General features: G+C 45.3%; 2 non-coding genes across 2 annotated transcripts; both read left to right on the forward strand.

The window, feature by feature from the left end:
- The first annotated feature begins 5,108 nt into the window (after positions 1-5,108).
- On the forward strand, positions 5,109-5,227 carry LOC138361569 (5S ribosomal RNA). The gene has a single exon (XR_011227034.1). It is a non-coding gene; the product is annotated as a 5S ribosomal RNA (ribosomal RNA).
- A 9,508-nt stretch (positions 5,228-14,735) lies between these two features.
- LOC138361570 (5S ribosomal RNA) lies at positions 14,736-14,854 on the forward strand. Its single transcript, XR_011227035.1, has one exon. It is a non-coding gene; the product is annotated as a 5S ribosomal RNA (ribosomal RNA).
- The last annotated feature ends 380 nt before the right edge of the window (positions 14,855-15,234 follow it).

The raw sequence follows: 15,234 nt of genomic DNA on the forward strand, positions 1-15,234 counted from the left end.
TACCTTGTGTTGAGTATTTTGCTGGAGAGGCGTCTGTATTCGGGAGTTCCAAGTGTAAGTTGTTCACGTTGATCATATAGTGCGGAGACTCTTGGAGACTCCTGTGTTGCTGGAGATGGTGATTGTGCTTCAACGTCAATCGAGGCAGTAGAGTCATCATCGGAAAACAAGTGTTGGTTTTCAGGAGCATCAGGTGTAGGTACCTGTGAAGCTGGTGTAGTCTCGGGTGCGGCTGGTGTATTTTCTGGTGAAGCTGGTGAAGTTGGTGCAGTCTCAGGTACCACTGGAGAAGTAGATGGTTCGTCTGGAGTAGTAGCAGTGTGCAAGGATGTTGCAGAGTCTGTAGCAGGTTGCACAGGGTGGGCGTCAGCAGACAGGATATCTGCCAATGCATTTGAAGAGATGGTGATGTTGATGTTAGAGGCAGAAGTGGTATTTGTTGCTGAAGTCGTATTGGTGTTGGCTGAGGCTGTTGTTGTGAAGAGCTCGTCACGAACAGTAAATGTTGGTAAACCGTTGTCAGCGTACAAAATGTTCAGAATTCGTACAAATTCCTTGGTGTTCGTGCCTGCAATCATTTCAGCAGTGCGGATGAGTCCCATTATGACGTTATGGTTCCTGTTAGGGAGCAGCATCTGGTGTGGTGAGGGCTGGCTTGTTGATTCAGCAGAGTAAAGTTGTGGCTGTTGCTGCTGCGTCGATGATTGGTTGGCGGGCTGGGACCCAGGGCCCCAATGGGATGCAGTCTGTGCAGAAGCTCCGCCCCCTCCCGGAAGCAGAGGAAAGTTGGCGGCTTGCACGTTGAATGTTGACGGTTCTCGTCGTGTGGTGTTGGCTTGCCTGGCTTCGGTCATCTTCTGTATTTCTTGACGTCTTTTTGGACACTCAGCAGAGACGGCAGTATGGTGACCTTGGCAGAGAAGGCATTTGAGGAAGTCGCTGGTGCATTGTTTGAAGTGGTGACTCTCGGCGCACTTGCTGCACCGTTGGTCCTGAGATGGGCAATTTTTAGTGAAGTGCTCATAACTATAGCACTTAAAACACTGTCGTAGCTGGTAGTAATGTTCTCTTGTTATTTGTCGGGGTGTACAAGCGAGGCCGAAGCACCGGAAGCCGTTGGTGGTAGCAGAGGTAGCTTCCTCAGGCGAGGTGAAGGTGACCTTCATAGTGGAGAGGTGGCTGTCCTGCACAGGGATGAATTTTACGGTGACTGCAGTCAAGGAAGGGTTGTCTTCGGTTATGCTGGTGGCGACGTCGGTGGTAGCTTTTTCGGAGATGAGGGAGCTCACTCTCCTTACGAAAACAGTCCTGGCTGCGAGGTAGTGTCGTGGTGGGGTGAGGAACATGTGCGCCTCCTCGAGAGCAGTGAGGTGAATGGGGTTAAAGAGGCGTTGTACGGCCTCGGCACTGCTGAACAGCAGTTGAGGGGGTCCATCATCGTTGAGTACGACGTCCAGGGGTGCAACATTGGTTGTAGTGGTGATCAAATCCGATATCTCTGATCGAGTAGGGGTCTGGTTCCCTCTGAATCGTACCTTGATTCGGTAGATCATGGCTCTAATCGTTGCTGCCTAATGTTTACCCACCCGGCAGTGCTGGGTGCAGGAGAGCCTGATCTAGAGGGTTGCACTTTCCTTAAGAGGTCTCCCGTCTCTTACCGGTTTAATGCACCGGATCAGGGTGGGGTCTGACCTCTTAAAGCAAAGTACTCTGCGTGGCCGGCGCCGAAAAATTTTTGCTTATATACGCCGTCTCGAGGCGCTTGCTCGAGCGCCATTGGCTGCTCGACTCGCCTACGTCACCCCGTTGCCCCTCCCCTCCTTCCTCTGGCTGCAGCCAACAGGCGGCTCACCTCAATCACTATTATCGCTGATTTTGCTCTATTTTTTGGATTTGTGCAAAAGTCATTTCACAGGGACGTGAAACAGACGAGTAGGCAACTGCAGTTTTGAAAGCGTTGTGAGAAAGCCGTGTCTACTCGACCACAAGCGTAAAGTAAGGGCAGGCAGGAGTTGCAATGCTACTAGTACGTCCGCTTGATGGGATATAGTCGGGAAATCGTGCGGATTTCAATGCCATGCAGCTGGGTCTAGCCCTGGCACTTTACCTCATACTGAAAACCCTTCCTCTCACCCCCACTAATTCTTCCCCTATCCCCACTTCCACGCTCACCCATAAGGGTATCTTGACCTATATTTAAATGAATGAATGGCATTCGATCAATTCGATTCACACAACTACAACACCATGACTGGACGCGGCAAGGGAGGCAAGGGACTCGGAAAGGGTGGCGCCAAGCGTCATCGTAAGGTGCTACGTGACAACATCCAGGGCATCACCAAGCCCGCTATTCGTCGCTTAGCTCGTCGTGGCGGCGTCAAGCGTATTTCGGGTCTCATCTACGAAGAGACCCGTGGCGTCCTGAAGGTGTTCCTCGAGAACGTCATCCGTGATGCTGTAACCTACACGGAACACGCCAAGAGGAAGACCGTCACTGCCATGGACGTGGTGTACGCTCTGAAGCGCCAGGGTCGTACCCTCTACGGATTCGGCGGATAAGAGCTTGGCTAATCCATCGATTCCACCCACCACCACCTCAAAACGGGACCTAATTAGGTCCCTATACTTTTTTACTGAAGGGCTTAATAGACGATAACATAAATTGTTTTGATATCAGCTAGCACATTGGGTCTTATGAAATCTATTTTTTATCCTCGCATGCTTAAAGGGACTCTGATTGGGGAGGGGGGGGGGGAAGGTTTGTTACGTTATATACTAGCAGAGCAGGATCATTGGTGGGGGGGGGGGGGGGGGGGGTGTGAGGGGGAGAGAGAGAGAGAGAGAGATCTTTCCCAACTCTTCCTTTTTACATGAGGGAGCTACCCGTTTTATTCATTTTATCCTTCTCAGAGCTGTTTTGATAGTATCCAAATGATGGTAAATGAAAAGGGAGGACACGAATATTTACCCAGAATTCAGGACTGGCAATCGATATGCATGTTTGAGTGAGAATCTTTTTCTCTCTCAACTTAGGTATACGTTTATGTCGTACCTAAAAGCGAGAACCACACTATTGGGACAAGTATGCAAGGCCCAATTTTCCTAACAAGCACAGTTAATTTTGTTATTTTCGAACATTTCTTTCCAAATTGGTTTATCCAATTAACAGTATTATATTAAGATCATGAATTGCTGGGTTAGGTTAGGTTAGATTAGCTTAGGTTAGGTTAGGTTAGGTTAGGTTAGGTTAGCTTAGCTTAGCTTGGGTTAGCTTAGGTTAGGTTAGGTTAGCTTAGCTTGGGTTAGCATAGGTTAGGTTAGGTTTGATTACATTTCTATGTTAGATTTAACTCAAATTCAAAACAATTGCCAGTCATTCGGCTTGTTAGTCAACTTGCCTCTAATAGGGGCAATTTGTCTAACAAGACTATTTAGTTTTGTGTGTATATATATATATATATATATATATATATATATATATATATATATATATATATATATATATATATATATATATATATATATATATATATATATATATATATATATATATATATATATATATATTATTATAGCTTCAAGACTCTGAACCAATATAGAAGCATCAAGAGGAAGTGCTTGTGTTATGGGCCAATAGGCCTTCTGCAGTTACTTCCATTCTTATGTTTTTATTCCCATTGGTTCGTGTTTTATCTTGTGTAAATGTCAATCACCTTACCCAAAACTTTGGTACCATATCACCTCACCCATGTATGTATGTATATATATATATATATATATATATATATATATATATATATATATATATATATATATATATATATATATATATATATATATATATATATATATATATATATATAATATACAGAGTAAATCTACCCCAAAAGTAATGATTTATTTGTCTACAAAACTAAACTCTTTTTTGGAATCATATGAGGCCCCTCCACTGAGGGGGGGAGGCCTGGATGTTTATTGTCATGTGTATTCATGCTGCTTGCATGTCGTCGTTTATTTTGCCTTTGTTGTTTTTTTGACAGCTTTCTTTGCCTTGGGTGGTTTGGGAGATTTTGAAGCTCTCTTTATTTTGGGCTTTTTGTTCCCAACAACAAGCTGCTGCTGCTGCTTCTTTTTCAAGGCTGTAGGTGGTTTGTTGCTTGTGGCGGCTTTCTTGGGAGTTACCACGGCCTTCTTTGCTGCTGTAGATGGTTTCTTGGTTGTGGTGGCTTTCTTGGGAGTTAGAACGGCCCTCTTCTCTGCTACGGCCACCTTGAATGATCCACTAGCTCCACTTCCCTTGGTCTGAACAAGAATGCCGTCAGCCACTGCTTTCTTGAGAAATCTTCGGATGTAAATGGCGATCTTGGCAGCCTCGACTTTGTTGTTGGCAACAACGTACTTCTTGATTGCTTGTAGAGACGAGCCCTTACGGTCTTTGAGTGCTGCGACCGCGGCTAGAACCATTTGACTAGTTTTCGGGTGAGCAACCTGGACGCGAGGTTTCCTGGTGGTGGCCACCACAGCAGCAGCAGCAGCCGCAGCCTTCTTGGTAGGCTTTGCTTCTACCATGATGATGATGAACCAACCAAGGTGATGAGAGACGCTCAGACAGTCACGGGGGAATGATGCTGCCGCCGCTTGAGCCGAACCTATTTATGTGCCGGCACGGTACAGAAGCTGCAACCTGGCAACTCGTCCACCAATCACGACGGTTGGTTTTACGGCTCCGAAACCTGGATCCCATATCTTCTCTAAAATAGAAGCATTTGTTCATGTTCTTTGTAAAAGTATCATAAAGCAGGACAGATGAGACAAATATCATAAAAACTGAAGAGCAGATGAGCACACACATGTTTGTATTACAAAAGAAAATCCACAAATTCATTAGAAATTGGCAGGGCAGGCTGAGGAAGTAGGTAGATGTAAAATGTCTGTAAATGGCGAAAGAACATAAACCCAAGACTGAATAAACGATGTTAAATATCCATGCCAAGGAGACAAAAATATGTTAGGATACAATTACCATTAAGACACCACAAGCAGGTCCGTATCCTGCCGCGATGACTTAAAAGAGTTGGTTATTAGCCACAATGTGTAGGCAGTCTCATGCCAACGGCCACACCACGTTGAGAACACCGCTTCTCGTCCGATCAGCGAAGTTAAGCAACGTTGGGTTTGGTTAGTACTTGGATGGGTGACCGCCTGGGAACACCAAATGCTGTTGGCAATAATGTTTTTTGTTTTGTTTTGTTTTGTTTCGTTTGTTTTTGTTTGAATGGCTGGCTCCACGGGAAATTCACGGAGTTGTGTGGAATAAGGCCTGGTAAAATGAATTAATATGTATGTCATGTTTAAAACAAACTCGCTTAATATAGATATTGTGTGAGGCTTTATACAAAAACAAACAACCAAAACAAAACATGTTGTATATATATATATATATATATATATAGCTTAATCCGGGTTTGAACTCGCAACTCCAAGAATACGCATCACTTATATACACTTTACCACTGGACCACTGCTGCAGGACACTAGCTTGATGCTGAGGTATCAATTTAATGACGTAAATGCCATTTCCACAAATAAATGATAATTAAAAAGTATTTGTATGTACAAATCTTTTCTGTTTAAAAGGCTACAATATCAGTTACTGATATAATTTGTGTTAATGTTTCTATACCCACAAGAAGGCATATTTTTGCTTATATGTAAAGGGTACGGAGAAGGAATCCACAGACCATCATTCCCCTTCCCTCCCCACCCCCCCCCCCCCCCCACCCCCCCCACCCCCAACTCCCACCTACTACCACCACCACCACCACCACCAATCACCACCAATCACCACCAATCACCACCACCACCAATCACCACCACCACATCTAACCGAAAACCCCCTAACACATCAACCCTCCCCCCAATCAACAGGCGAAATAATAACCCTCAAATGCCTGCCTGCCTGCCTGCCTGCAAGCCAATACTAACGGTCTTCTCAGAAAGAAAATCTCTTTGTATCTGTATTACTTGATGAAATGTATGATTCTAATAATGAAAATAAATTTTGATGTCGGTTGTATGAGCATAATGACCAATATGCACATGATATGAATGAATTAAATAGTGTAGTTTTAAGTAATTAGGTTGTAGACACATTAAGCGGATATGATATTTGACGCGTCCAGAACTGGTGATTTTTGGTTTAGTTTTAAATGCACCACCACCACCACCACCACCACCACCATTGCTTCCCCAGAGCCTAATTAAGGACCGGTAAAAGGAGTCAATATGTATGTCATCTATAAAACCAAAGAATGAATAAAAAAAACACACACACAAACCTACATAATAGTATTAGGAAGATTGTATGGCAAAAAAAAAAAAGTATTATTCCCATTGGGTCGTTTGAACTCGCGACTTCCAAAACACCAGCCACACACCTTACAACCCAGCCACCATAGAGTTGGTATAATTGTGCAACTTTAGTTATAAAAGTAAAGTTTTCTCACATTGTATTGATAACTTAAAGAATTTTTTTTTTTATTTTGCATGTACAAATCTTATTGTCTGTTCTATGAAAAGGCTTGATGTAAATTATGTATTTTTTGAATGATTGAATTGTAGGCACATTAAGCGGATTCGATATTTGATATATCCAGAAAAGGCGATTTATGTTCAGTTTTAAAATGCATCACCGTTAACGCTAAAGGACTGGTAAAATGACTCGATGTTTGTCATTTTTAAAATAAACACTAAAACAAGGCCCTTAACATATATAATGTTTGAATATAAATTGAATGCATATAAATACAAAGTGGGAGTGGCTGGCTGGCTGGCTGGCTGGCTGGCTGGCTGGCTGGCTGGCTGGCTGGCTGGCTGGCTGGCTGGCTGGCTGGCTGGCTGGCTGGCTGGCTGGCTGGCTGGCTGGCTGGCTGGCTGGCTGGCTGGCTGGCTGGCTGGCTGGCTGGCTGGCTGGCTGGCTGGCTGGCTGGCTGGCTGGCTGGCTGGCTGGCTGGCTGGCTGGCTGGCTGGCTGGCTGGCTGGCTGGCTGGCTGGCTGGCTGGCTGGCTGGCTGGCTGGCTGGCTGGCTGGCTGGCTGGCTGGCTGGCTGGCTGGCTGGCTGGCTGGCTGGCTGGCTGGCTGGCTGGCTGGCTGGCTGGCTGGCTGGCTGGCTGGCTGGCTGGCTGGCTGGCTGGCTGGCTGGCTGGCTGGCTGGCTGGCTGGCTGGCTGGCTGGCTGGCTGGCTGGCTGGCTGGCTGGCTGGCTGGCTGGCTGGCTGGCTGGCTGGCTGGCTGGCTGGCTGGCTGGCTGGCTGGCTGGCTGGCTGGCTGGCTGGCTGGCTGGCTGGCTGGCTGGCTGGCTGGCTGGCTGGCTGGCTGGCTGGCTGGCTGGCTGGCTGGCTGGCTGCCTGCCTGCCTGCCTGCCTGCCTGCCTGCCTGCCTGCCTGCCTGGCTGCCTGGCTGCCTGGCTGCCTGCCTGCCTGCCTGCCTGCCTGCCTGCCTGCCTGCCTGCCTGCCTGCCTGCCTGGCTGCCTGCCTGCCTGCCTGCCTGCCTGCCTGCCTGCCTGCCTGCCTGCCTGCCTGCCTGCCTGCCTGCCTGTCTGGCTGCCTGGCTGCCTGGCTGCCTGCCTGCCTGCCTGCCTGCCTGCCTGCCTGCCTGCCTGCCTGCCTGCCTTGCCTTGCCTTGCCTTGCCTTGCCTTGCCCTGCCTTGGCTGCAGCTGGCTGGCTGGCTGGCTGGCTGGCTGGCCGTAAATCAACTCTTAACAACACCACACCACACCACACCACACCACACCACACCATCACTCATCACCCATCACCCACCACCGGCCCCAGTCTCCCAGCCTCTCTTATATACCCGAGCAGGCCCTTTAAATTATTTGAATTGTTGCACTTCGGCCAATGGCAGGCACGATCGCTGCTGCTCAAACATATTCTGGTTCACAAGTATTAATATATATATATATATATATATATATATATATATATATATATATATATATATATATATATATATATATATATATATATATATATATATATATATATATATATATATATATATATATATATATATATATATTCATGAAACACATTAAAACCTTGATCATTTATTCATTCATTACGTCTAGTGAAGAATTGCTTTTGTTCATTTGTATGATTAAAAATGGATAGAATATGAATTCCTCGCTTAAAGTAAAATATAAAATATATATTGGATTTATATGATTGGTTAATATTCCAAGTGATGCTGAATATCCCCTATAATTTTGTTTTGTTTGTTTGTTATGTACACATTCCAAATGAAATCAATATAAATGTTATTATTAATGTTTGAAAGTTGATTGTCTACTTGAATCTCTCTATTAAAGTGTGTGTGGCTCCGGATGGAGCCTGGTTATGGTATTTGTCGCGGTGGGTGGCAGAAGTGCTTACTTCTTCTCTGTCTTCTTTGGCAAAAGAACTGCCTGAATGTTTGGAAGAACACCTCCCTGTGCAATGGTTACGCCAGACAGAAGTTTGTTGAGTTCTTCGTCGTTGCGGATGGCCAACTGCAAGTGACGTGGGATGATACGGGTCTTCTTGTTGTCACGTGCGGCGTTACCGGCGAGCTCGAGAACTTCGGCAGCGAGGTATTCCATGACGGCTGCCAGGTAGACAGGAGCGCCAGCACCGACGCGTTCGGCGTAGTTGCCCTTACGCAGCAGACGGTGAATTCTGCCCACGGGGAACTGAAGTCCGGCCCTGCTGGAGCGAGACTTTGACTTGCCCTTCACTTTGCCTCCCTTGCCGCGTCCTGACATTGCTGCTGCTGTTGTGGGTTTGATCGACAACTACTCTTCCACACACACATAACACAGAAACATGCAATAGCTCTTCAAGCCATGAAGAAACTATACAGACTTAGATTTGCAAAACCTGACACAAAAATGCACCTTTACAAAGCACTTATTAGACCTCTCCTAACATACGCTCCACTAGCTCTTTCTCTATCTGCACGCACTAACAAAATAAAACTTCAAAGAATACAGAATAGAGCACTAAGATGGGTACTCAACACCCGATGGCAAGAGTTAAATACCAGTCAAAGTCTCCATGAAAGTACTAACATTCCTGCCCTAAATACCTACTGGAAAACTCTATCAGACAAACAAATCGATAGACTACTCACTCATCATGAACAACACATTGATTTTCTCCTACACACTCTCAGACTACCACGAAACAATCATGACCTCTTCTCTACCATCCATGATCCTCTTCCTAACTCTATATTTCGTTAAACTTTAGCTCTCAACACCCAGCATCCACTATCATTACATATTCAGCTCTCAACAACCAGCACAAACAATCCGTAAAAAAGTTCAGCCCTGACGCTCTTGAGCCAATCACTGTGATGTTGTGAGTTTGTGATGTCCCGATGTTGTCACTGAAAACACCCGACTGAGTCCCTGCCTCGAAAGCCGCAACCTAACGACACGCAGCTGGGTTTAGCCCTGGCACTTTTTCTCTTACAAATCTTCTTCCTCTCACCCCCCCTTATCTTCTTCTGTCCCCACTTCCAAACTCGCCCCTATGGGCATCTTCTCCTGTATTATTCTGATTCTGATTCGCAAAAGTTCATTATTGTACTGCAACGCCAGCCAGCACGAGCATCATCATGCCACCCAAGGCATCTGGAAAGGCTGCCAAGAAGGCCGGAAAGGCCCAGAAGGCCATTGCCAAGGGCGATAAGAAAAAGAAGCGCAGGAGGAAGGAGAGCTACAGCATCTACATCTACAAAGTGCTGAAGCAGGTCCACCCCGACACTGGTATCTCTTCCAAAGCCATGTCGATCATGAACTCGTTCGTGAACGACATCTTTGAGCGCATCGCCGCCGAGGCTTCTCGCCTGGCCCACTACAACAAGCGTTCCACCATTACCAGTCGGGAGATCCAGACGGCTGTAAGGCTCCTGTTGCCCGGAGAACTGGCCAAGCACGCCGTCTCTGAGGGCACTAAGGCCGTCACCAAGTACACCTCCTCCAAGTAAACGGCTTACTTACTGCCCTGTGGTGGTGGCTTGGCCTCAAACCAACAAACTCGGCTCCATTGGAGCCACACTTTAATTTCTAAAGAGATTGTGAGTGTTAGACACCAATACTATTATAACAAAAACCTCTGTCACTGAAAGCAAATAGCTATAAAATGAGAATATTTATGAAACTGTCTGTGTGTGTTTCTCTCTCTCAGTCTCTGTCTGTCTGTCTGTCTGTCTGTCTGTCTGTCTGTCTGTCTGTCTTGTCTGTCTGTCTGTCTGTCTGTCTGTCTGTCTGTCTGTCTGTCTGTCTGTCTGTCTGTCTCTCTCTCTCTCTCTCTCTCTCTCTCTCTCTCTCTCTCTCTCTCTCTCTCTCTCTCTCTCTCTCTCTCTCTCTCTCTCTCTCTCTCTCTCTCAACACATATAAGCACTCGGTATCTTTTTTCTAGAGATTAGAGATTCATTGTTATGTTCCACATTAGGATTACTATGCAGGCCACCCTCTTAGGTTTGAAAATGTCAAGAAAACGGTTAATTTAAAATGTCATCTCCTAACTTAACAGATTAAGCCAGAGGACCGAAAACAGAATAAAACAGGACTGGACAGTATGTCACTTATACAAGCTGCTTTTATTTCTAGTACAGTATGACAATTTTTATTTTGGGGGGGGGGGGGGTGGGTGATCCTTGACAGTGCATAAGAGCGAAAAGCGACGGCGTTTTGTTTGTAAGAGAACAGGTTGTACTACAAATGACTTGATTTATTGATATCACGTGTATGTATGACACCTAAATTAGTGTATTTGTTTATTTATTTATTTATTTATTATATGTGTAGATGAAGGTTAATTCATATGACTGATGCTAGGAATGTCTGAAATCTCCTTAGAAGGATATTTTGGCCCTGAGAAGGGCCGAGTTTGGTGTATACTAGGGTGGTCGATTTAGCTTATGCACGCTCTCCACGGATACGGCGAGCAAGCTGAATGTCCTTTGGCATGATGGTGACACGCTTGGCGTGGATGGCACAGAGGTTAGTGTCCTCGAAGAGACCGACCAGGTAAGCCTCGGATGCCTCCTGTAAAGCCATGACGGCAGACGACTGGAAGCGAAGATCGGTCTTGAAGTCCTGGGCAATCTCGCGCACCAGACGCTGGAAGGGAAGTTTCCTGATGAGCAACTCGGTGCTCTTCTGGTAACGACGGATCTCACGCAGGGCGACCGTTCCGGGCCTGTAACGGTGAGGCTTCTTCACACCCCCTGTGGCAGGAGCAGACTTGCGTGCTGCCTTGGTGGCCAGCTGCTTACGAGGAGCCTTGCCTCCCGTGGACTTGCGAGCAGTCTGCTTGGTGCGAGCCATGGTGAACAACTGTGGTTTGTGATGGCCGGCGCCGAAAAATTTTTGCTTATATACGCCGTCTCGAGGCGCTTGCTCGAGCGCCATTGGCTGCTCGACTCGCCTACGTCACCCCGTTGCCCCTCCCCTCCTTCCTCTGGCTGCAGCCAACAGGCGGCTCACCTCAATCACTATTATCGCTGATTTTGCTCTATTTTTTGGATTTGTGCAAAAGTCATTTCACAGGGACGTGAAACAGACGAGTAGGCAACTGCAGTTTTGAAAGCGTTGTGAGAAAGCCGTGTCTACTCGACCACAAGCGTAAAGTAAGGGCAGGCAGGAGTTGCAATGCTACTAGTACGTCCGCTTGATGGGATATAGTCGGGAAATCGTGCGGATTTCAATGCCATGCAGCTGGGTCTAGCCCTGGCACTTTACCTCATACTGAAAACCCTTCCTCTCACCCCCACTAATTCTTCCCCTATCCCCACTTCCACGCTCACCCATAAGGGTATCTTGACCTATATTTAAATGAATGAATGGCATTCGATCAATTCGATTCACACAACTACAACACCATGACTGGACGCGGCAAGGGAGGCAAGGGACTCGGAAAGGGTGGCGCCAAGCGTCATCGTAAGGTGCTACGTGACAACATCCAGGGCATCACCAAGCCCGCTATTCGTCGCTTAGCTCGTCGTGGCGGCGTCAAGCGTATTTCGGGTCTCATCTACGAAGAGACCCGTGGCGTCCTGAAGGTGTTCCTCGAGAACGTCATCCGTGATGCTGTAACCTACACGGAACACGCCAAGAGGAAGACCGTCACTGCCATGGACGTGGTGTACGCTCTGAAGCGCCAGGGTCGTACCCTCTACGGATTCGGCGGATAAGAGCTTGGCTAATCCATCGATTCCACCCACCACCACCTCAAAACGGGACCTAATTAGGTCCCTATACTTTTTTACTGAAGGGCTTAATAGACGATAACATAAATTGTTTTGATATCAGCTAGCACATTGGGTCTTATGAAATCTATTTTTTATCCTCGCATGCTTAAAGGGACTCTGATTGGGGAGGGGGGGGGGAAGGTTTGTTACGTTATATACTAGCAGAGCAGGATCATTGGTGGGGGGGGGGGGGGGGTGTGAGGGGGAGAGAGAGAGAGAGAGAGATCTTTCCCAACTCTTCCTTTTTACATGAGGGAGCTACCCGTTTTATTCATTTTATCCTTCTCAGAGCTGTTTTGATAGTATCCAAATGATGGTAAATGAAAAGGGAGGACACGAATATTTACCCAGAATTCAGGACTGGCAATCGATATGCATGTTTGAGTGAGAATCTTTTTCTCTCTCAACTTAGGTATACGTTTATGTCGTACCTAAAAGCGAGAACCACACTATTGGGACAAGTATGCAAGGCCCAATTTTCCTAACAAGCACAGTTAATTTTGTTATTTTCGAACATTTCTTTCCAAATTGGTTTATCCAATTAACAGTATTATATTAAGATCATGAATTGCTGGGTTAGGTTAGGTTAGATTAGCTTAGGTTAGGTTAGGTTAGGTTAGGTTAGGTTAGCTTAGCTTAGCTTGGGTTAGCTTAGGTTAGGTTAGGTTAGCTTAGCTTGGGTTAGCATAGGTTAGGTTAGGTTTGATTACATTTCTATGTTAGATTTAACTCAAATTCAAAACAATTGCCAGTCATTCGGCTTGTTAGTCAACTTGCCTCTAATAGGGGCAATTTGTCTAACAAGACTATTTAGTTTTGTGTGTATATATATATATATATATATATATATATATATATATATATATATATATATATATATATATATATATATATATATATATATATATATATTATTATAGCTTCAAGACTCTGAACCAATATAGAAGCATCAAGAGGAAGTGCTTGTGTTATGGGCCAATAGGCCTTCTGCAGTTACTTCCATTCTTATGTTTTTATTCCCATTGGTTCGTGTTTTATCTTGTGTAAATGTCAATCACCTTACCCAAAACTTTGGTACCATATCACCTCACCCATGTATGTATGTATATATATATATATATATATATATATATATATATATATATATATATATATATATATATATATATATATATATATATATATATATATAATATACAGAGTAAATCTACCCCAAAAGTAATGATTTATTTGTCTACAAAACTAAACTCTTTTTTGGAATCATATGAGGCCCCTCCACTGAGGGGGGGAGGCCTGGATGTTTATTGTCATGTGTATTCATGCTGCTTGCATGTCGTCGTTTATTTTGCCTTTGTTGTTTTTTTGACAGCTTTCTTTGCCTTGGGTGGTTTGGGAGATTTTGAAGCTCTCTTTATTTTGGGCTTTTTGTTCCCAACAACAAGCTGCTGCTGCTGCTTCTTTTTCAAGGCTGTAGGTGGTTTGTTGCTTGTGGCGGCTTTCTTGGGAGTTACCACGGCCTTCTTTGCTGCTGTAGATGGTTTCTTGGTTGTGGTGGCTTTCTTGGGAGTTAGAACGGCCCTCTTCTCTGCTACGGCCAGCTTGAATGATCCACTAGCTCCACTTCCCTTGGTCTGAACAAGAATGCCGTCAGCCACTGCTTTCTTGAGAAATCTTCGGATGTAAATGGCGATCTTGGCAGCCTCGACTTTGTTGTTGGCAACAACGTACTTCTTGATTGCTTGTAGAGACGAGCCCTTACGGTCTTTGAGTGCTGCGACCGCGGCTAGAACCATTTGACTAGTTTTCGGGTGAGCAACCTGGACGCGAGGTTTCCTGGTGGTGGCCACCACAGCAGCAGCAGCAGCCGCAGCCTTCTTGGTAGGCTTTGCTTCTACCATGATGATGATGAACCAACCAAGGTGATGAGAGACGCTCAGACAGTCACGGGGGAATGATGCTGCCGCCGCTTGAGCCGAACCTATTTATGTGCCGGCACGGTACAGAAGCTGCAACCTGGCAACTCGTCCACCAATCACGACGGTTGGTTTTACGGCTCCGAAACCTGGATCCCATATCTTCTCTAAAATAGAAGCATTTGTTCATGTTCTTTGTAAAAGTATCATAAAGCAGGACAGATGAGACAAATATCATAAAAACTGAAGAGCAGATGAGCACACACATGTTTGTATTACAAAAGAAAATCCACAAATTCATTAGAAATTGGCAGGGCAGGCTGAGGAAGTAGGTAGATGTAAAATGTCTGTAAATGGCGAAAGAACATAAACCCAAGACTGAATAAACGATGTTAAATATCCATGCCAAGGAGACAAAAATATGTTAGGATACAATTACCATTAAGACACCACAAGCAGGTCCGTATCCTGCCGCGATGACTTAAAAGAGTTGGTTATTAGCCACAATGTGTAGGCAGTCTCATGCCAACGGCCACACCACGTTGAGAACACCGCTTCTCGTCCGATCAGCGAAGTTAAGCAACGTTGGGTTTGGTTAGTACTTGGATGGGTGACCGCCTGGGAACACCAAATGCTGTTGGCAATAATGTTTTTTGTTTTGTTTTGTTTTGTTTCGTTTGTTTTTGTTTGAATGGCTGGCTCCACGGGAAATTCACGGAGTTGTGTGGAATAAGGCCTGGTAAAATGAATTAATATGTATGTCATGTTTAAAACAAACTCGCTTAATATAGATATTGTGTGAGGCTTTATACAAAAACAAACAACCAAAACAAAACATGTTGTATATATATATATATATATATATATAGCTTAATCCGGGTTTGAACTCGCAACTCCAAGAATACGCATCACTTATATACACTTTACCACTGGACCACTGCTGCAGGACACTAGCTTGATGCTGAGGTATCAATTTAATGACGTAAATGCCATTTCCACAAATAAATGATAATTAAAAAGTAT

This window comes from Procambarus clarkii, unplaced genomic scaffold (assembly GCF_040958095.1).
Source record: "Procambarus clarkii isolate CNS0578487 unplaced genomic scaffold, FALCON_Pclarkii_2.0 HiC_scaffold_487, whole genome shotgun sequence".
NCBI lineage: Eukaryota > Metazoa > Arthropoda > Malacostraca > Decapoda > Cambaridae > Procambarus > Procambarus clarkii.